Source organism: Cetorhinus maximus, chromosome 6, assembly GCF_964194155.1.
Source record: "Cetorhinus maximus chromosome 6, sCetMax3.hap1.1, whole genome shotgun sequence".
Taxonomy (NCBI): Eukaryota; Metazoa; Chordata; class Chondrichthyes; order Lamniformes; family Cetorhinidae; genus Cetorhinus; species Cetorhinus maximus.
In genome coordinates, this window is record NC_135884.1 from 119,071,730 (window position 1) to 119,093,768 (window position 22,039).

General features: G+C 44.6%; 1 protein-coding gene across 7 annotated transcripts in view; it reads left to right on the forward strand.

The window, feature by feature from the left end:
* Positions 1-22,039, forward strand: part of znf536 (zinc finger protein 536) — a 559,031-nt gene that overhangs the window by 131,224 nt on the left and 405,768 nt on the right. The window contains exon 1 of one of the 7 annotated variants that reach the window (XM_078544385.1): positions 16,513-16,550. The exons of the other annotated variants lie outside the window; for them this stretch is intronic. The gene's annotated coding sequence lies outside the window, so the exon portion shown is untranslated. Of the gene's footprint in view, positions 1-16,512; positions 16,551-22,039 lie in introns of those variants that run through there. 7 annotated transcript variants of the gene reach the window in all.

The following is a 22,039-nucleotide window of genomic DNA, read 5'->3' on the forward strand; positions in this document are numbered from 1 at the left end:
CTTTGCAGTATCCAGTGCCTTCATTTGTTTCTTGGTATCACATGGAGTGAATCAAATTGGCTGAAGACCGGTATCTGTGTTGCTTGGGACTTCTGGAGGAGGCCGAGATGGATCAGCCCTTCTGGCTGAAGATTGTTGTGAATGTTTCAGCCTTAACCTTTGTGCTGATGTTCTGGGCTCCTCTATCATTGAGAATGGGGATATTTGAGATAAGTGAGTTGTTTAATTGTCCACCACCATTCCCGACTGGATGTGGCAGAACCGCAGTGCTTAGATCTGATCCGTTGGCTGTGGAAGAGCTTAGCTCTGTCCATCACTTGCTGCTTATGCTACTTGGTATGCAAGTAGCCCTGTGTTATAGCTTCACCAGGTTGATGCCTCCTTCTTAAGTATGCCTAGTGCTGCTCCTAGCATGCCCTCCTGCACTCTTCATTGAACCAGGATTGGTCCCTTGGTTTGGTGGTAATGTTAGAGTGGGGGATATGCTGGACTATTGGGTTACAGATTGTGGCTGAATACAATTCTGCTGCTGCTGATGGCCCACAACGGATGCCCAGTCCTGGGTTGCTGGATCTGTTTGAAATCTATCCCATTTAGCACAGTGGTAGTGCCACGCAATATGATTGAGGGTATTCTCTTCCTGCATTGGATGGCTGACCTCCTCTGTGCTCCGGTGGCACTGACTGCCGCTGTCACCGCCTCACGGGCCGGATTGGTGACTCTGGTGAACCTTCTGTGGCCAGAAGGGGGTTGAGGACATTGCAGTGGCCTTCAACTGCGTCCAGCAGGCGTCCCAGGCAGGCACCACTAAATTTGCTGTTCTTTGCTTACTGTCACCTGGAGCAGACCTGGTCTGGAGACATGAAGTAGGCGTGCGTTTCGGTGTACATTAAATATGGCACGCAGAGCGAGGAAGCGCTGAGGTCACGGTGTGTTGGGCAAATCCATGCCCGCCCGCCAGCAATCCAGCGTGTTTCCCGTGAATGCATTATTAATGAGGTGGGATGCGCCGGGAGCAGGATGATATGACGCAGAAACCCGGCATTGCAGCCGGTAGGTAAAACGTCTTTTTCTCCGCCTGCTACTGCATTTAGTGCAAAGCTGGGCTGATTCTGCTCATTGTCTTATTGATGGTGTCACTCAGCAATTTAGACGACCTTAGGAGCTGTCTAATTGCTTTCCATGATAACGCTTGATTTAATTAATTAATATTCATAAATTAATGCCAACATTTTCTTATCACTAATATTTTAAGAAGTAAAAAATCCAAGGTGGTGGTGGGCAGGTACAGCACATAGTGTGGTCCCCGAGCCAGACAGATCAGGAACATCTCAGGATTGCCTACATTTCTGTGTTGGACCTCTCCAAATGGCTTCACCAACCCACGCTTGAGGAATTAAATCATCCAGGATTCCTGTTCGAATCACAATCCAGTGATCTATGCTGGAAGTGCGCCAGGTCTAGAAAGGATTGGCATAGGCTGTGATGAACGAAAAACGATTAGCTGCAGGGTTCATACAGGAATTGGGAAGAAAGTTAAAATCTAGGGATTGGGATGGATCATTACAGTTACCAACCTGTCAGCCAATTTCATTCATTTTAATGGGAAGAAAATCATATAGCTGAGAATTGAGTAAATCAATCCCTGCATGCACACGTTCTCAAAATCCCAGTACAATAAAGCTTCAGGGCTAGCGGCACGCACATAATATTTATCTCAATATATTCCAGTCGTGAACAAAATTATGGTGGCAATTGCGGACACAGATGTAGAAACTAATATGAGATGTCCCCATGGCCCCCTTTGCAAAATGGCTGTTTTTAAATGTTAGAAAAATTGCCTTCTCACCTTTCAGGGTTCAAGGGCTTTACTTCAGCCTAGAACATAGGGTGAGGTCCAATCCTGCCAGGGTATCTGTGGTGACACAAGTTGCAGAGCCATGGATGCTACGCTAGGCTCCCACCGGAAGACCAGGTGCAGGAACTCTGGACTTCTTGAATCTCTACTTCTAGGTGTTGCTCAGCCGGAATTAATAGGAGCAGGCAGATGCTCCACCCTTATTAGTCCATCATTGAATTCCTGATTTAAGGCTCGGTTTATCCAGGTCCAGGTCCGCGAGCTTGCAGATATTCCTGCCAAGCTTACAGTGGATTGAATCAGAACGGTCATAGATTTTCAGGCCCAATAATTGCAGTCTTGCACTTTGTATTTTCTATTTATCAACAGGATGTAACAAAGGTAAATGCACTATTATGCATTTTTCTTGGAAAGTACAAATGGATATTTACCTGTAATGTTTTTCTGTCTCTTTAAGCAAAAGTAACTGGATGGATTGGTCAATCATCCCTTTACTGATTATAGGATGTTGCAGGTTTGTCACTGAATTTTCAAAGTAATACAGTTTTGTGTGGAGTATTTTGAAACGTTCCCTTGTGGAAATGCACTATAAAAATGCAACTGTTATTATTAATACTACTAATAAACCCATTTCTCCAGTGTTTTGTGGCAGTTTTCAATTCTATTTCAAACTATAAAGAAAGATTCCAAATGCTTGAGTGTTCATTTTCCTTGGTGTAACTGTTACAGTATCTAGAATGTTCAGTCACATTGTGCAAGTTTGCCATTCTTAATCAGTTCATATGGAAAACGTAGGAATCATCCCAGATTGGCACTAAGTGTGGTAACAGGCGGGAAAAAAAAACATTTTACCTGCCAACCGCAATGGCAGCTTTTCACACCGTATTGTCCCAATCCTGCCTCATTAATCATGCATTCCCAGGAAACACGCCATTTCAATGGCGAGCAGGCTCTCATTTGCCTGTGACTCCGTTACTTTGCCGCTTCCCTGGGCACCATATTTAAAATGCAGCCGCCCACATACCTCTCAGTGCTCCCAGCCCAGGACTGCTGCATAGAAGATATAACCCCGAGTGGCAAGAAGACTGCAGCCTCCCAATTTAGTTACACGCATCCCTGGAATGCCTTTTGGATGCATGGAGGCCCGCAGTGATGTCTTCTAACCTCGCCCTGGCCGCAGGAGGTCCAGCAATCTCACCACTCCGGCTTCGTAGGCAATGGCAGCGGTGGTCAGTGCCATTGCTGCACAGAAGTGGTCGACCAACCAATGCAGAAAGAGGATGAATTATCTCATCCATGCTGCCAGGGTATGGCAACCATCTTATCACTCTAAACTCACACACTCAAGCCCCTCACACATTCACTGGCACCTCACTCACTGCCAGCTCAAGGGACATCACCACTCACTCTCTCACACACCCTCACATCTCCATCTGGCCTCACCTCCTTTGGAGACTGCCCCCTCAGCCCTCACCATCTTGAGGTCACTTGCACAGATCAACATGTGCCCCCACACACACTCTGGGATACCCCACTTCCCCAGTACAGCCCTCGCCCTGCAGCCTCTTCCCTTGCCTGAGGCCATTTCTCCCCCTTCCCCAAGCAAGCCCTTGCCCTGCAGCTGTTGAAAAGCCACCCCTGCCTTATGGCTGATCTGGTAGGTAGAGACCTGCCTGTAAGCCCCCCTAAAAGTGATGTGGTGCAGTCTGTGAAGCCTGACGCTGATGACTGCGAGTGCTGCCCGAAGTAAGGTAGGCAAACAAACCTCGAAATCTCAAGCAAACTGCAGCTCACCAGGCGCACGTCGTTTATGTACAGTTATGAAACACGTTGATGTGCTATCATGCCAACATGCCCGAATGATCCAGCGTGGGGGGATGATTCCGGTGAGCTAGGCTTATAATGATATGCAGACGTATTACAATGAAGTTCTCGAAGTCTGAGGGCGGGAAATGCAGCCCGCCATTGTCGGGCCGAGCGGGTGATTGCAAACGGGTTTCTCAACGTTGTGAAACCAATTTTTGGTCTCCTCGCCATATTGTCCACTTACGCCGCCAAACACACCCACCGCCAACAGGCATGGAAAATTCCACTTATTGTCTTTTGCCAGTTTAATCAGAGAAATATTTTTATTTGCTCACGTTAGAATTTCCGAGTTGGTGTTTGTGCTGAGGAAAGTATCTTTAGTACCTGAACTGTCATTTTCTGCTTGGTGGCAAAGCACTGTAAAAATTGCCAACAATTGAGACACCATCCCTTTTATTCTTTGCCATCTCATTAGCCAATCAATGATATATTTTGCCATGAAACCCAACTAGTAGTGACTGCTGAATCAGAAAATAGCCATTTTGACCCTTGAATTACCCTTGCCCTTTATTTAATGATTCCAGTTAAATTGTCATTGTCAGCATCCTTCCATCGACAAAAGATGATGGACACACAGCAAACAATCCATTTCAGGTGGGGTGTCTTCATATGATGTACTTTTGCTGATAGCCAAGGAGGCCAATCCTTGAGGAACAGGTTCAGCCACAAAGGTTGTGCATGCAGCTACCGAGTGTTGTTGTGGGTTGTTGTTTTCGGCATTTGCATCTGCTGCCAAGCCCCTGTAGACACTGGTCATCATGGCGGGCTATGCCAGCCCACAGGAGGCGTCGCCATTTTCCTCTGTCATCAGCCTGTGATTCCCAGGTGCAATAATTGACATTTTGGGCCTTCATGTCGTGCTTGCAACCATCCTTGAAGTGGCGCTATGGGCGTCTTACTGGTTGTCTGGCTCTGGCTACCTCACCATGCAGAAAGTCCTTAAGTATGTGACTGTTTTCACCCTGTGGACGTGCCCGAGCCAATGAAGCTGTCTCTATTTGATGAGTGCTAACAAACTTGGGAGCTCTGCCTTTGAGAGGGCTGCCGTGTTCGTGGTTTTGTCCTGCCAGGACATACCCATATTGCACCACAGACCGCAAAGATGGAAATTGTTGAGCTTCTTTTCTTGATAGCTCTAAATCGTCCATGTTTAACAGCCATACAGCAAGGTGCATTACAAACCATCAGCTTGGTCCTGAGCATCTGGGTGTTATTTCATGCTGCTTTCCCTGTGCATGTATCAAAGAACAGATTGTTTGCCACTGTGGACCTGAGATGATTTTTTTCCTCTTTCATGGGATGTGGGTGTCACTGGCAAGGCCAGCATTTGTTGCCCATCCTATATCGCCCTTGAACTGGGCCATTTCAGAGGGCAGTTAAGAGTCAGCCACATTGTTATAGATTTGCAGTCACATGTAGACCAGGTTTCCTTCCCTATAGAGCATTAATGAACCAGATGGGTTGTTACAACAATCAATGATAGCTTCATGGTCACCATTACTTACACTAGCTTTATATTCCAGATTTATTGACTGAATTAAAATTCCACCAGGTGGGATTCGAACCCAGGCCCCCAGAGCATTAGCTTGAGTCTCTAGATTACTAGTCAAGTGATATTACTACGATGCCACTGGAATTTGCTAAGCGCTTCCAGCGGGATGTTATTTATTGTGATCAGGGGTGGAGATGGAACTCTTTGCCCAATGACCACTGTTTTCTTGATGCTTACAGTCAGGGAACAAGTTACTGGCATGGGAGTGACAGTCAATGAGTTTTTGTAGTTGAGTTTCTGTGTGGGCGAATGGTGCAGCATCAGCATAGGGGAGTTCTCTGATCAGGACACTATGGGCAGAATTTTATGCCCTGCGGGCGGGCGCGCACCCGACTTGATTGTGTGAAAAATCGTGCGAGAAGATGTTGGGCGAGTGTCCCGATGTCATCATGCACTCGTACGATATTGCGCTCAGGGGGCGCGCAAAAGTCGGGAAGCATGCCCGCCGACAATTAAGAGGGCAATTAAGCCCATTGGTAGCGCAACTGTCTCTGATTTTTCATGGCCCTTCCAACCTTATGGTTGGCGGACAGGCGAAGCGGCCAGGCAGCCTTTGCATTTTTCATCAAACCTCATCCAAGGGCAGGATGAAATTTCTGTTATTAAATAAAGTAAAATTGCAGCTTTTAAAATCCCTATTTGAGCATTTTCAGGGCTCACCCGCGCCCGCGGAAATGTCATCGTCTGTCCTCTTCCCGCCCCCCACCCCTGCAGCACTGAGCTTTTCAGCATGCGTTTCACGCTGGCTGGCCGTTAATTGGCTAACCGACCCGATCGGGTGCGCGCCTGCAAAAGGTAACATTCAGGCCGATGTACTTTTGACTTTGCTTTCAATCCAGACAGATTGTGGAACTTGCCATCTGACCAGATATACCGATAAATCCCTTCAAAATCTACAGGGAAGGTGAAAGTTAGGATCATGGAGAAAAAGATGCTAAACAGAGTGGGTATTAGCACAGCCCTGTTTCACTCCATTCTTCACTCCAAAACTGTCAGAAGGGAAACTATCACACTGTACAGTGCAGTGCATGTTCTCAAGGAAGGAGTGGATGAGACTGTGGAGCTTCCTAGACAGCCAATTTTTCCAAAATCTTGTAGAGTCATCCTCTGCTCACGGTATCAAATTACTTAGTGAGATCTGCAAAAGTAAGGTAAAGATGTATATATCCTGTTCCCTACACTTTTCTTGTAGCCGGTTTATATAGAAGATCATGCCCACAGTAGACCTGCCAGCACGGAAACGGCACTGTACCTCTGGGTGCACTCGGCCTGAAAGTAGATGGAGTCTTCCAAGTATGACCCTAGCAAAGAGTTCCCCGTGATGCAAAGGAGAGAGATGCAGTTGTTGCAGTCTCTTCTGTTGCCTTGATCATTTTTGCCTCACACATCTCCTGTGGAATAGAGCCTACTTCCCAGCAGCAAAGGAGAAAGCCACAAAGGTGTGGCAATTGATAGGATAATCACTTGGTCCCTGGCAGTACAGAACTTGAGTATTTCTGAAAAAAAGGGACACGCTGTCAAAACCTTTCGTTTTTCACTCATCAGGACAGAAGCAAGAATGCCAAATTTCAGAGGCAGCAACAATTTATATTGCTCGAGCAAAGGGTGCTGTTGGTTGGCAAGTCAACTCTGATTGGTTGAGGTGTTGCCATGGGGAATGTACTCAGAAACTATCGAACCCCATGCTTTAGTTTAATTCAAAAATGGTGCAACGTGTGAACATGTTCCTTTTACCTGTCGAGGACAGGTCCCTGCGTATGAATATATAAAGCTTCTAGCAAGCAATAGCAAACCACATTTTGAGCTGGTGGAGTATGGTCAGTACTTTGCTCATTGCAAACAATTGTTCTAGTGACAGTGCAAAGTGCTGGGATTTGGCATCAAAACTTGTGCAAGAGATGTTGATGCGTGGCGGGCCATCGTGTTTGGAACAGTGAAACCTTTGAGGGTGCATCTTTCTGAGAGAGGCAGTGAGCAGGAGAGAATTGGCAAGTGAGAAGGTTGGGAATTTAGGGGAGGGAAGCAGCAAGTGGAAGAGAGACCGTGAGTGGGAATGAGTCAGCGAGTGGAAGTGTCAGCGAGTGGGAGAGAGGCTGAGTGGGAGGGTTGGGGAGAGAAGTGGGAGTGGGAGAGAGGCGGTGTGCGAGAGAGAGTTGGCAGGGGAGGTGGCCAGCCGGAGGGTTGGTGAGCAGGAGAGAGGGCCACTCTTAAGTGGGGTTTTTCATGGGTGGAAGCTGGGGCCTGGCAAGGTGTTAGGCCTGAGCGTGGGAGTCCTGAGGAGTGCAGCGTTGGATCGGCCCTGGGAGACACTCTTTGGAGTGGTGGAGGGAGGATTTTTCTTCCAGAACACCAACAATCCACGGAGCTGCTCTCCTAGAACTGTGGGTCCAGCTAGGGCTTTCCTGAGGCCTTGTGCGGCTGGGAAGGCTTCACTGATTCACCAGAGGCCGAATGTTTTCCACCATGGTTTTAACAATGAATGAGGAGCTAATTAGGGGTATCTAGTATCATAGTGAGGGGCCATTACTTTATTTTAAGGGGGAATTTTGCTGTGGCGGTGAGTTATATTTTGGGAGATTTTGCGCTATAGTGAGAGGCTTTTTGTTGGGGGAATTGATTGTATGTTTCCAATTAAAGGCCTGTGTTAAATAGAAAACAAAAATGACAGCTGAATAGTAAAAAACACTTTGCTGAATTTAGGATTAAGGCTAGAATGTCAGGACAATGGTATCTTGGTATTTTGGTTAGGAATTCAAAGCATTTTAACAAAGTTGTTTTTTATTCGCTTATGGGATGTGGGCACTGCTGGCTAGGCCAGCATTTATTACCCATCCCTAAATGCCCTTGTTCAGAGTGTGGGTCTGGAGTCACATGTAGGCCAGACGAGGTAAGGACAGCAGATTTCCTTCCCTAAAGGACACTAGTGAACCAGATGGGTTTTTCTGACAATCAGTAATGGTTTCATAGTCATCATCAGACTTATAATGAATTTAAATTTCACCATCTGCCATGGTGGGATTCAAACCCAGGTCCCCAGAGTATTACACTAGCTCCCTAGAATACTAGACCAGTGACAATACTACTACACCACCACCTCCTAGTAATAATTGTGAAAACTGATTACACATTTTAGTTAACTAACTGAAAAAGAGCTCTGCAATTTAGAAAACTGAATCAAAGTGGAACTGAAAACCTTGGAATAGAATCCTAATTAAAAATGTGAGAAAGTATTTTCAAGGTCATTGAGAAAAACAATGTTGATTGTTATGAACTGTTACTAATAAAATTAACCCTATGGTGGTTAGTAACCATGGTAAATGTTTGTAGATGAACACACTCCATAACATAAAGAATGTTACAAAATGTTTGATGTATAGCAAGTTAGCAATTGTTTATAAGTTTACCTGGTTATCAGACTCACACAATTTTTACTGTGAACAACTTATTGTGCAGATCAAATCAGATATGCTTCAGCATAAATTTAGATTCTGACATAATTGTTTGGATATCTTCCATCATTAGCAAGTTAGAACTTTTATTTATATAGTATCTTATCGCATCTCTCAGAAATATCCAAATACTTCACATATAAACAAAAATTTGCGCCTATAATGTGTCTTTAATATAAAATGAATTCCCAAAGCATTTCATAGAGAAGTAATCAAAGAAATGGATACTGAGCCAAATAAGGAAATGTTCGGAGAGGTGAACAAAAGTTTGGGCAAAGAGGTGTGTTTCAAGCAGATTTTAAAGGAGGAATGGGAGTTGGAGATTTAGAGGATTTCAGGTCAGGAAGTCCAGAGAGTTGGGCCTTTGCTGCTAAGGTCACCAGCTGCCAAGGGTATGGTGAAGAGGGAAGCATAGACCAGAATGAGAGGTTCAGAGTATTTGGGGAGTTAAACATAAGGATTACTATTTTAAACCTGAGGGGATTAGGAGCCAATGTAGATCAGTGAGTACAGTGGTTATGGTGAGTGTGACTTACTGTGGGATAGGGTATGGGCAGCAGATCTATGATGAGCTGATAAGCTGAAGCTGAAGTTCACGAAGGGTGAAAGATGAGTGGCTGACATGGAGGCCATTGAAGAAGTCAAATTTTTAGGTTACAAAGCCATGGATGAAAGTTTGTGCAACAGATAGACTGAGGTAGGAGTGAAAGCGTTATAGATGCAAATAAGTGGCCTTTGTGTTACGAGCTCGTAAGTTCAGTTTGAGTTTGAAACAGTGGCAAAGTTGTCAGCCATCTGCGAACCCCCTTCCCAGGGTGGCCTGCAGCTACTGCAGAACACAGGTAGGCAGGCGGGAATTCCAGGCTTGCTTGGAGTGCAGGACCCATGGCCTGCTGCCTGAGGCTGCCTTGTGACAACTAAAACTGTCCCCCGAAGCTTCTGGCACCTGAACGCTGACTGGAAAATCCCAGTTGCCTCCATTAACAGGCCTGAATAGGCTTCAATTGGTTTAATTGTTCACTCGCCACATGCTGTTCGGTAGCCCTGTTGGTCCCATCTTGTCTCCAGGAAAATGGAGTGGGAGTGGGATGGATCCAGGACCTATCTATAACGCCTGTCTGCCTCTGTACCTGGCACCAATGGAGGTTGAAAAATCAAACCCCAGTTCTTTTGATGATGTTTCCAAGGGGCAGCGTACAGAGGAGGAAAGGAGGGGCCAAAGCTGGCTCCACAGGAGATCCTGGAACTCATGCCAAGGGAACAGGAAGATGAGCCAAGTGAGGGAAGTCCCATCATGCTGGATAACGTTAAGGGTGGTGTGGTTCACTAAGTTAAAGGAGGTTGAAGAGGAAGAGGTGGGATAATGCACCTTAGTCAATGTAACAGAGATTTGTGACTTTGGTTTAGATCATTTTGCTGATGTAAAAATCTGATTGGAGAAATTTAAATACCGAGTTGTGGGAGAAATGGACTCAGACTTGGAGGATGTCATGTACAATGACTTGGCTTGATATGCAGTCGCTCTTATTATGTAGGCAAACATGGGAAACACTTTACAAATCCAGCCATGGAAAAATTGTTGTACATGCTTTAAGATAAGAAAAATCTAGTATGATTTACTAGATATTATCCATCATAAAGAAGTTACAGTGAGATCAGCTGCAAGAATATAAATAGTCTATTTACAGTTCTTGTGTTGTGTTTGGAATTTAATTTTGATGGCAGCTATTTGTGCCAATGAGATCTCCCTTTTGTAGCCAACATGTGGATTGGTGGGTGGGGGGGTGGGAGGGGGAGGGGGGGGAAGCGAGTGTTAGAATGTTTTCACTTATCAGCAGTGTTAGTTGTTTACCCCTAACACTATGAAACTGGTGCTACAGTAAGTTTTTTTTTATCTGCACCACTTTACTTCACTGATTCAAAGAGTGAAACCACCATTAAAACAATTATTCCAATGATCATTACCTTCAGAATTGGCCTTGAAATATTCTGGAATAACTGTATTTCAGAAATAATTGTTTGGTCATCTTGTCTTAAACAGAAGAATAGAATGAAATTTCCATTTACAGCTTCAGGATGTCCCAAAGTGCTTCAGAGCCATTTGAAGTGTAGTCACTGTTATGATGTGTGGAACTCCTTAATGCACAATCTCATGGGTTATTACTTTGTTTGGTAAATAGATTTGCCCTTAACTGCACATCCTATTTACTGTAGGTCATTAGATGCTTAAAAGCTGTGCTTGAGGCTCTGTATTGTGTTTGGTTGCTTGATCACGTGTTTATCTGTGATTAGACAACCACGGCACTTTGAAAACTGATAACCGTTTGTAGCAGGGTGCCAGTCAACATGATAGTGTAACATTGAAAATATAATTGTCTTAAAAATATAAAAGTGACAAATAATTTGAGAGTAACAGGCCTGAAAAAAGGAGAAATTCATCTGTTTTATAACACATGGAAATTCGTGTTTCCATGTATTTGGCATCATGCAGGCCTTGGTGATCAATGGGGTGACCGAGGCCCCTCCCAATTTCATCGTCTGACCACCTGTTTTTCAAACGCAACATGGACAACCTTGAGTTGAATTTATCTATCTCTATCTCTGAAGATTGTCACTCTGTGTTCTTCCTCTTGTTCATTCTTCTTGGTGAAGGTGACCATGTTCATCATCTAGGGTGTTTGGTAGGGTTCCGGTGGATACATGGATGACTGATAAGGCGGACCTGTGTACAGAAGGTTCTGCTGAAAATAGGAGAGGATACTACAATCGTTTTGAGTTTTGCTCAAGTTGCTGGCTCAGGATTTCCTCTGCACTTTTTTCTCTGTCTCTGTTATGCGCTTGTTTTCAAAGGAAGCCACGTTTTTTATTTGATTGTGCCAGGTGCAGCGATCCAGTGCGACCTCCTCCTAGGATTCAAATTTGATATCAAAACTCCTAAGTGAAGCCTTCAGAGTATCTTTGTAGCGCTTCCTTTGACTACCACGAGAGCACACCCCAGACTCAAATTGTCATAGAAGATTCACTTTGGTGAGCGAGTGTCATGCATTCTGGGTGCATGACCAGCCCAACTCAGTTGTGATTGTCTCAATATCGTGTGGATGTTTCCAGGAAAAAGTGATCAACGTGCGTGCCACTTGACAATGGCATAATACAAGTGCTCGCAAAATAGATCACATGACAGTAAACCAGGAGGATCAAGGAGAGCTGGAAGGTGAGAACACAAAGCTAAAATCGATGAGGAACCATAGCTCTCTGTGCTGAGGCCACCTTGGGATGGATTTCACACATTTTTGGACAAATATTGGGGCTCTGGGGAATATTGTTGAAATTTGTGGTGCAATTATTTTTGAGCCACTCACACCTCAACTGAAGTTATTTATGACTTGTAGCCCTGGGGGATGTGCGGCAAGGAGACTAGGAGGACCTCTTTTGGTGTGATATTCACCATTTTAAATGCCTAAACCTCAAACTGCTATTGACAGGGGCTCGCATATGAAGATTATGCACTTGAAGAAAACCTTTAAGGCCATCAACCTGAAACATTGACCTGAAACATTGAGTGGAATTTAATTCAGGTGATGGGGGTCTTGCCTGCTGACTGGAGAGCTGGCAATAGCTCTTTGTCACTTTCTTTGGGGAAGGCTCAACGTATTAAGTGCCTTACTTAACTGGCCAGCAGCAGGCCTTTCCCAGGATGAAGGACCCTTAGAGGCAGACATCCTGCCCACAGGGAGCTGCCAGTCAATCAGAGGTTGGCAGCTCTCCATTGCAGGCAGCACTACTACAGAAGTGTTGATAGCTGCTAGCAATGCACCCATCAGAGGCCCAGGATCAGCAAGGGACCCCAGGCGATAGGTGAGTGAGGGTGGGGTGAGGGTTGCAGGGAGAAGGAGCTTGCTGGTTGGAGGGATGGAAGGGTCAGAAGAAAGTGCAGAGATGTACCTCTCAACACCATCCCCCCACCCCCCCTCCTCCACACCCCCCCCTCCTCCACACCCCCCCCTCCTCCACACCCCTTTCCCAATGCCTGGTCCTCTGATCAGGCATTGAGTGCCTGACAACGAGCAACCCACCCTGAGCAACCAACCCAAACCAGAAACCTGCTTTTTGAGTTTCCCAAGTGGCCTCTACCTTGATTGGTTACCAGCCGCAGTGGGATGAGGCCCTTTAGTGGACATTAATTGCCCACTTAAAGGCCTCAATTAGCATCAAGGCAGGAAGGCTCTCCACTGGCCTTCCTGCCCCGGACTTAATCAGGCTGAGATGGGAAGGCAACGGGGTCTCCACCCTGCATCCTCTAGCCTGATTAGATGCCCCAATCCAAATTCACTTTGGGGGATGGTATTAAATTCTGCCCATTAACCCTGTTTCTTTCTCCGCAGATGCTGCCCGACCTGCCGAGTATTTCCAGCATTTTCCGTTTTCAGATTTCTAACATTTGAATAAAGAAAACAAATGCTGATAGAAATGTTCGTTTCATTCTGGAAGCTTCCTGTTTGTCTGCCAAACTGCTACTTCCTGAGGCCACAATGGGGAAGATGACAGTGACAGTAGGTTCTGGAAAGCAGCAGTACTGGCCCTAACATCCTCCTGTAGCAGGAGAGTGCTTTGTACTAGCCTCCTTGCACTCCATTTTGGACCCAGCACGTGCTAACTGAAGTTTCCAGTCCTAACCAGGGACTTTGGTGGACACGTACCCTGACCTTTAGAGTCGTCTTGTCCTTTGAATGCCGGAGCTGGCCCTTTTTGCTGCTGCAGCAGGGTCCCTGCCAGATTGTCCTCCATGCACTAGTGGGCTCTGTCTTGGTAGTGGTGCAAATCGACTGGGAACCAGGGAGATTGGTGAAAGTTAGGCTGAACCGAGAGAGAGCAAGGGGATGCCTCATCCTGATAGAGCTCCATCTTGCCTATGAAATGTGGCTCACCTTTTGGGTTCACCTATTAAGTTTTGTCACTTTAAATGTGGTTCCATAGTTTTCAGTGCTTTAGTTAGTACATCCATAGCTAATGGTGGGAAATATTGTAGAAGGTATAAGAGGGTTAAAATGCAATGTAACAGAGAAGTGTATATTTTTGATATGCTTATAGAGAAGTAACATACTTGTACTTGCTGACTGTATAACATACTATAGTCATCTTTTTGCACAGCAGCCCAGTTATAGGCTAGCGGTACAATTTATCTGTTTAAAAGTGTTGCAGGTTGATTGATTCTGTTTGTTATACCTTATAACTACAGCATGGCGGGTGATTTTAAGTGATTGATGTACAAAGTTTTGTTTTCCAAATAAAAGCTGTCCTTCAAGTTTGATGAAAGGTTTCTACTGTCAAATTGAGGTTTGCTGTGTCAGGAAACCATAAAGTTCTCAGCCTCTGAAGCATATTCAAAGATAAAGCTACTGTAGCTTGGCTTAAATTTTATTTTCACACTCTGACAAATAAACCTAATAACTTTATTGTGATAACCAGCCAAAAATGTGATAGATTTTAATGAGCGACCAACAAAGTGGTTATTTTTTTAGGGCTGTTTTGCCACGTTTTCTTTAGCTGAAGTGTGGGGTCTTACATTTTCGAAGTATTTGAATACACTGTTGCCCTGTGTGGGTAAAACTCAATGAAAAAGGAAACATAATTGTAACCAAGTTAACTTTAATCGCTATCAATTTTTTTTTTTGCTGTCCTTTTGAGACCCCGAAACTCGTTTGGTTGAGTAGTCATGCTGTGCAAGTGGCCAGTTATTGGGAAGGGGCTCCGATAACTGTTTGTGGAGTATTTAATGGTTCTGCTGCCTCAGCACACTTTTTGCTGGCACTTTTCACACAGCTGTGCTACTGAAAAGAAGCAGCACGGCAGCAGAAACGTTTTAGTGCTGTACAGTACAGAGGGCCTTACCGTCACATGTTTTACAGAGTAATGTGGTGTAGCTCTTCCCACAACTTTTTTTTGTAACCCTTGCACATGCTGGTGCTCTGTAGGTGGCTTCAATATCTATTTATGGGAGTATGACTGTAGTGCAGAGACATACATTTAGATGTGATATTAAATAATGAAGTCACTAAAAGCAGCCGCTGTTTGTTCTTTTGTAATTGCCATGTACTCCATGACCTTGTAGTTTATTTCCAAACATTAAGAGATATTTATTCTGGTGTATTTTTAAACAGAGGTTGTTTTTCTTCTCTTCAGAAAATGAGCACAGATGGTGATTGATTTTTCAAGTGCTAACATCCCTGCTTGAGAAAATTTTCCCACCTTCTTTGTGCTAAGCAAGTCAGGCAAACTAACATGATGATGCGATCATCAGTTTCATGCAGACATAGTGAATTGATTGACAGAGAGGATTTCTGCATAAACCACCCTGTCTCCTGATGTTTTCCTTTTCTTTTCTCCTTTTCTCTGTATGTACTTGGCTGCGAGTAGCAGCTAGAAGACGGAAGGAATGTTTGGAGACAAGTCCTAGCTCTGCTGTTTGACCTAAATCTGGGATTTACAACCTAACTCAAACTAATATCAGTGCAAATTTGCAATAGCTCCACTGAGCCATTTCTAAAGCCCAGGAAGCTCGATGATGTCATTGGCTAACTAGCCATTCTCAGGCCATTGCTTCTGTTTGCGTGACTAAATACATACAATTAAAGCCTCGCACTTCTCATTCTGTATGAAGTCATTGTTATCCAGAGTTCAAGTATTCAGATAATGGCATAGAAGAAAACAGACATATCATCAGCCTTTAGCCACAGTAAGCTGGTTTATAGAAATCAACTCCATTTTATTTAATGCACACTTTGGGGAGAATTATGGTTCACTCTTTTGCGGGCAGATGTCAAATTCTTTCTGAAAATGGTGCCATGTTTAACTTTGGATAATTGCACAAAATTGTAACAGTTTACAGGGAAAATGGGTTGGCCATCAACTGGTTCCTTTCATTTTCAATAAGTTGTAATGGACAATCTGTTCTAGCATGAGGAATAGGTCGGAAAGAAAGAAAACCTATTAATTTCAAAAATTATTGTAAGGCCAAATGTCAAAATGAACCACCATGCTGTCACTATAACACATTCCTCGGGAGTTGAGTTTTGGAGGTTTTAATGAGATTCATTATAAAGGGGATGTCCCATAGGATGAGATTAAATGGGACGAGTGAGAAAAAGTACTTGGGAGGCAGGTCTAGTTGTATTACATTAAAAATAATGTTAAACTGTTGTTTCATAAGAGTTTGATGTATTTATTTTTTAATGGTTGAAACACTTTGAATTTCATTCATTCATTCATTAAAAGGGTGTATTGTGATATTTCTGTGACAAGACACAAAAACATTATTATGCAATTCGTAATGATCAAACTAGCAGATTTAATAATAATGTGCACTAATCACACATAAGATCCTAGGCAGCACTAAGCCCCTGAAGGGACTTAAATCTGTAACCACATAGCATGAGGTGAACATTAACCACCGAGCCACTGAGCTATGCTTCTTTTAAGAAATCAAAAGAATTTCATGTGTCAGTTGCTGGGGATTGAAAGTTACCACAGAACTTCTATTATGGGGTGAGTTGTTTTTTTCCCACAAAGCTAAGCCGTACTGTTAGGTGGGAATTTCTCAAGGAATAATACTCAAATTTCATAGCATCTTTGTTCATAATGTTCACCATTAACTTTGTGGAAAATTTTTTGTTACTAAATTGTAAAGAATGTTAAACATATTTGTGAGAGAAATTACAACCTTTGAAGGCTTAAGTTGTAAAATACAAATTCAATCCATAGAATTTTCTCCAGTGCCATTTGCCGCTGTTTGAGGAAGAAGTAAACGTTGTGCTGGTACATTGCGCATGTAAGTTACTGACTTTGAAAATCCTGTATTATTTTATGTCTGTTACAGTTATCCATCACATTTATTTGCCTGACAGATCTTATTATTGTGATGTCCTCAGCCCATCTTCGCGAAAGCTCCTACACTGCAGGATGTCAGGGGATTCATTTGTATTTTAGACATTTGTGGAAAAGTGAATAACATTTTGCCAATATAGCCAGGCTAAACTATAGGGGACTTGGAGGAGGTCTGGCCCCAAGATGCATGGCATATAGGCCAGCCGGTGTGTGGTTACTCCCTGGTGCCCTTGAACTAGACCCCAAGCTATGGGTAAATAGCCTCACTGGCTTTTGGGTGTCTTAGGAGAGAAGACGGCTAAGGGATTAAACCCTGACAGAAAATCCCGAGTGAGGTCCCGTAGGCCATAATCTGTCATTTATCGCGCAGCTTTAGATCAACTCCTGCAGCGGAGCTGGTACCAAACAGTATTGGTTTCATCCTTTTCTTTGGACAATACTAACAATACCAAGAAGGGGGCCCTGATGCTTAGGCAACTCAGGGCCTTTGAGCACATTTTTTGAGAAATGTGGTCTTAAAGTACAAAAAGTTCTCGACATATTGATTTTAGTGGATAATAATGATACATAATTTTATACTAGACATCTTTAAAAAAGCCAATATTTTCCTCTTTGTTTGAGAAAAGTGTTAAATGCCCTTTTTGCATCGATTTTGCTAGCCACTCAACAAAAGAGGGTGAGAGTAACCTTGCTGTGTGTGATTTCATGTAACACATATTCATTAGCAGAAATGACTGAAAACTGGCCAATTATGATGCACTTGTGATAATGCTGTTTTCACACTTGCCAGATAGCAAATCCACAATCAGTGGCATAGCGGATGAACAAGTTATTAATGCAGGCTTGGTGTGTACAATATTCTATCATAGTAATGCCACAAAATGTTCTGGAAGTTTGTTTCCCTGGCCAGCTGTTGGAAATCTTACTGACATTTTTGGAAAAAAAAACAGAATGAGCCATTTGCGCAGGGGCAAAAGTTTACTGTGGCGGGAAAGAGCCTGGTAAATCTGCCATAGTGCAGGTCAACTCAAACTCCATGACTATGAAGACTTGTGAAAAGGTCTGGCAGATGTACTATGGCTTGAAAGAGAACATTAAGCTGAGGCGGAAGAATGCACGGTCCCATTACAGGCTGATGATAATTGTGAAATTTAAAATATAGTTCTTACACAGGGAAATTAATGAATTAACTGGTTACAGATCAACCTCTCTTGTTATGCAGATGAAGGATGCATTTGTGGAGGAAGTAAAGAATGATAGCTGCTGTCCATTCACACAAACGGGGGATTTTTAACCACCAAAGAATGGGTGGGTTGGGGAGGGTGGGGAAACAAAAATTTTTAATTCCTTAAACCTGAGCCCAACATGCCCAATTCCAGTTTTAGTGTAAGTTGAGGGGCAGGAGACCAAACCACCCTGAGCAGGCGGGTCAGTCACTGAAGCCTTTTCAGGGGTGGCGGTGGGGAGGGTGGGGGTGGGGGGGGGGGGGGGGGGGGGGGGGGATGCGGAGGGAGGGTGGTGACCCAAAAGGGAAAAAACAGTTCGGACCAATACTCTTATTTCCCAGTTTTTACCGGTGTTCCATTTTAAGGTATACAAGACCAGTTTGGACTAGTACTCTTATTTCCAGGTTTTTGCTATGTTTTTCCTTCTTCGGGTTGGGGGTGTGTGTGTGGGGGGAGGGAGGGGAGGTTGATGATGCCTCTTATTTCAATTGCATTTATAGTTTTAACCTCTGGTGACCTAGGTTTCCTCGGGTCTCAGGAATGCTGCCAGGTGAAAGGAGGTGACGTTGGCTGGCTCCCTGAGATAAGCACTGCTTGATATTGCACTGTTTGTGAGCAACAGGATTGTTTCCCCCAGGTCCAACAAGCCAATCTCCACACAATATGACCCATGCGATCAGCCGATGTCCATCACCCCACGATATCTGACTCACCCATTACCCCACGATATCTGACTCACCCATTACCCCATGATATCTGACTCACCCATTACCCCGCGATATCTGACTCACCCATTACCCCACGATATCTGACTCACCCATTACCCCACGATATCTGACTCACCCATTACCCCATGAAATCTGACTCACCCATTACCCCATGATATCTGACTCACCCATTACCCCACGATATCTGACTCACCCATTACCCTGCGATGTCTGACTTGCCCATTACCCCACGATATCTGATGCACCCATTACCCCATGATATCTGACTCACCCATTACCCCACGATGTCTGACTCACCTCCGTGATGTCTGATTTGCTGCCTCCCCTGTGACCTCTGACTTGCCCCCACCCTGCGATATCTGACTCACCCCACAATTTCTGATTCACCCCCATTTCCTCAATATCTGACTCACCCCCACCCCCATGATCTCTGACTCACTTCCGCCCTATGATGCCCGACCCGCCCCCACGATGTCTGACTCACCCCTGGACTCCGCAATATCTGACTTGTCCCCGTGATGTCTCACTCCCCCATTCCCCATAATCCCTGACTCCTCTCAACCCCAGGACGTCTCATTCCCCAGCGATCTCTAACTCACCCGCGCCCTGACCTTGCGATGTCTGACTCACCTCCCACTCCGAATGTCTGACTCACCTCTACTCCCACGATGTCTAACCTGTCTGCACCCCCACAATGTCTGACTCGCCCACAATGCAACAATGCCTGACTCCTTAATTTTCCAAACCCCTGCAATGTGCTAGCCTATGTCCGATTCTCCCGTCATGATGCCTGCCCCTGCCCACAATGTCGGTCTCCCCCCAACCACCTCCAACTGGCTCCCACGATATCCTGCAATGTTCCCTCCACAATTTCCAACCTCCTCACAATGTCTGACCCAAATGATGTCTGACCACCCACCCAGCCTGTCATGCCAGACTTAACTGACTACTGTTCCCCAGCTGTTTCCCCCATCAGGCGGCCAGCCAGTCAGTCTGGCTGCTTATTTGTGGCAAACCTGTTGAAAAAATTGATAAGATCTCCTGTGGTTAATTTCTGCAGGATATGCAAGAAATCCTTACTTCCAGGATTTGTGTCTGAAAATCCTGCCCCACCTCCCCACTCGCCTTCAATTAAATATTGGGACCAAGAAATGCAGTACTTACACTAAGAAATGAAGGAATAGTCAAGAGTAAAGTCCACAGTTTTAATCTGGCACTGAGGGGCATAGATATAGGCAGTGAATTTTAGTTATTATACATGTGTGGACTGACACAGGGTTTTCATGTAGAGAAATGTTCATGTTTTAAAAAGGGATGTCATGCAGTTCAACATATCAAATAAATCAAAACATGGTGTAAACGTCATGGTGGAAAAGATAATGAACTGTGGGAAAGCAGCTTCATGGCTCAAATCACTATGTTGAGATTTTCAACTTACCCCTGAATGTGAACCGGCGTTATAAATCAGCCAGTGTTTGCAGAAACTGCCTGAATTTGCTTCCATCGATTTCAAACCCTACCCCAGGTTTTACATACAACAAAAACACAAAATTTGACCAGGCTTTGGAACATTAGAGCAACAAAGACTTCTAATTATGTCTCACCTTTACTGTAATAAAACTTCTCAAGGTGCTTCACAGAAGTGTTATAAAACGAAACTTGTTATAAAATAAATTAGGAGAAATTTGCTTGGCCTAAGAGGTAAGCTTTAAGGAGCATCTTAAAGGAGGAAAGAGAGGTAGAGAGTTGGAGATAGCTGGGAAAGAAATTCCAGAACTTAGGGCCTTGGTAACTAATGATGGAGTGATTAAAATGGGGTATACTCAATTGGCCAGGATTGGATGAGCAGAGGACTGTGGGCCTAGAGGAGGTTTCAGAGATGGGGAGGGGCAAGACCATGTATGGATTTGAAAACAAGGATGAGAATTTTAAAATTGAGATTTTGCTGGACTGAGAAAAAATGTAGGCCAGTGAGGGGGACTCGGTGCGAGTTAGGACATAGGCAGCAGCATTTTGGGTGAGCTCAAGTTTACAGAGGGTAGAACATGGGAGGCCGGCTTTGGAATAGCCGAGTCTAGAGGTAACAAAGCCATGGATGAGGGTTTCGGCAGTTGATGAGCTGAGGTTGGGTGGAGTCAGGCGAAGTTACAGAGGTGGAGATAGGCAGTCTTGAGGATGTGAAAATGACCTTTTAAGCGCAAGTTCCTTTTTTCTCTATCATTCGCTTGGTCAAACAGATGTGACTTTGATTTAATGGGGGTGTAATTCAATTTCAGCAGAGACATAAAACAGGCGGTAGCTGATCAGCCATCCGTTCTAAACCCTGCCTGATCTTCCTTCCTGGTGAAGTCACTGAAGAGGAAAATTGGGTGGGTTACGTAATGGGTAGCCAGTCAGTTACCCTTTGCTTTGCACCTCCGTAAAATTGACTTTCTGCCCAATGTTTCTACCAGGCCAAAGTCCAAAAGCCACAAAGTACAAGAAAAAACCACATTATAGATATTCACCACCTGCTGTGAAACATACTAAACAAACTTGGTTCACTGTGCAACAAGGTGGAGTTGATGTAGGAGATCAGCCATGATCTTGCTGAATGGCGGACCGGCCTCAAAGGGCCAAATGGCCTATTCCAACTCTTATTTCTTATGTCCCTGTGTTCACAATATACCTTGTTATTGTTTTATTGTAAAACAAATGTCATTTTTTTCAGAAGTAAAACAAAAGGAATATATGCATTTCCTAGGAAAAACTAAAAATGTGATGCAACTTGTTGTTCTGTGATTCTTGATATGGTCAATGGAAAGTAATTGTGCCCAGTTGCAGTGTTCCTGAGAAACCTGTTGCATTGAGTTCCCCTTCTGTACCAGGTTTCCTGTTTGTAGCTGGTTTTCGTTTGCCAGTAGCTCTTGCATACTATCCTCCTCCTGATTTTCCATGGATTACTTCTGGTCCTCATTCAACAGACCTCTGTTCATGATAATATTGCGCCGCATGCTATTAAAATTTATACTATGCCGAATCAGTCACTCCTGAATATTTTGGCTAGTGGGGTTTCCCTTCCCGCTATCCGAAGAATTGGCAGGGAACACATCCCTGCCAACTCTGACTGCCCCGCAGCCTTTTCATGCTTGAATAAGCACCAGTTGGTTGTAGGCAGGACTTCCACCCCTCACTCAGGCGAAGTCCTGCCTTAGAGAGCTGCCAGCCAATCTGACTGGCTGGCAACTCTCTGGTCACTACAGTAACAGGAACTGCAGTGGGCAGAAGAGGAAGTGCTTTAACGTGCCAGAGCCTAAGTCCCGGGACTGGAAGACAAGGTAGGTTTTGAGGGTCCCAGGGCAGGGAGGGTAGGAAGTGGACTATCGGGGTGTTAGGGGGAGGATGGTGAGGGAAGTCCAGAAGCCACCAGACCTTAAACGGGGGGGCTTCAGGTGTCCGAGGCCTAAGCCCGTTCATTTTTGGGCTTCCCCATTCCAGGT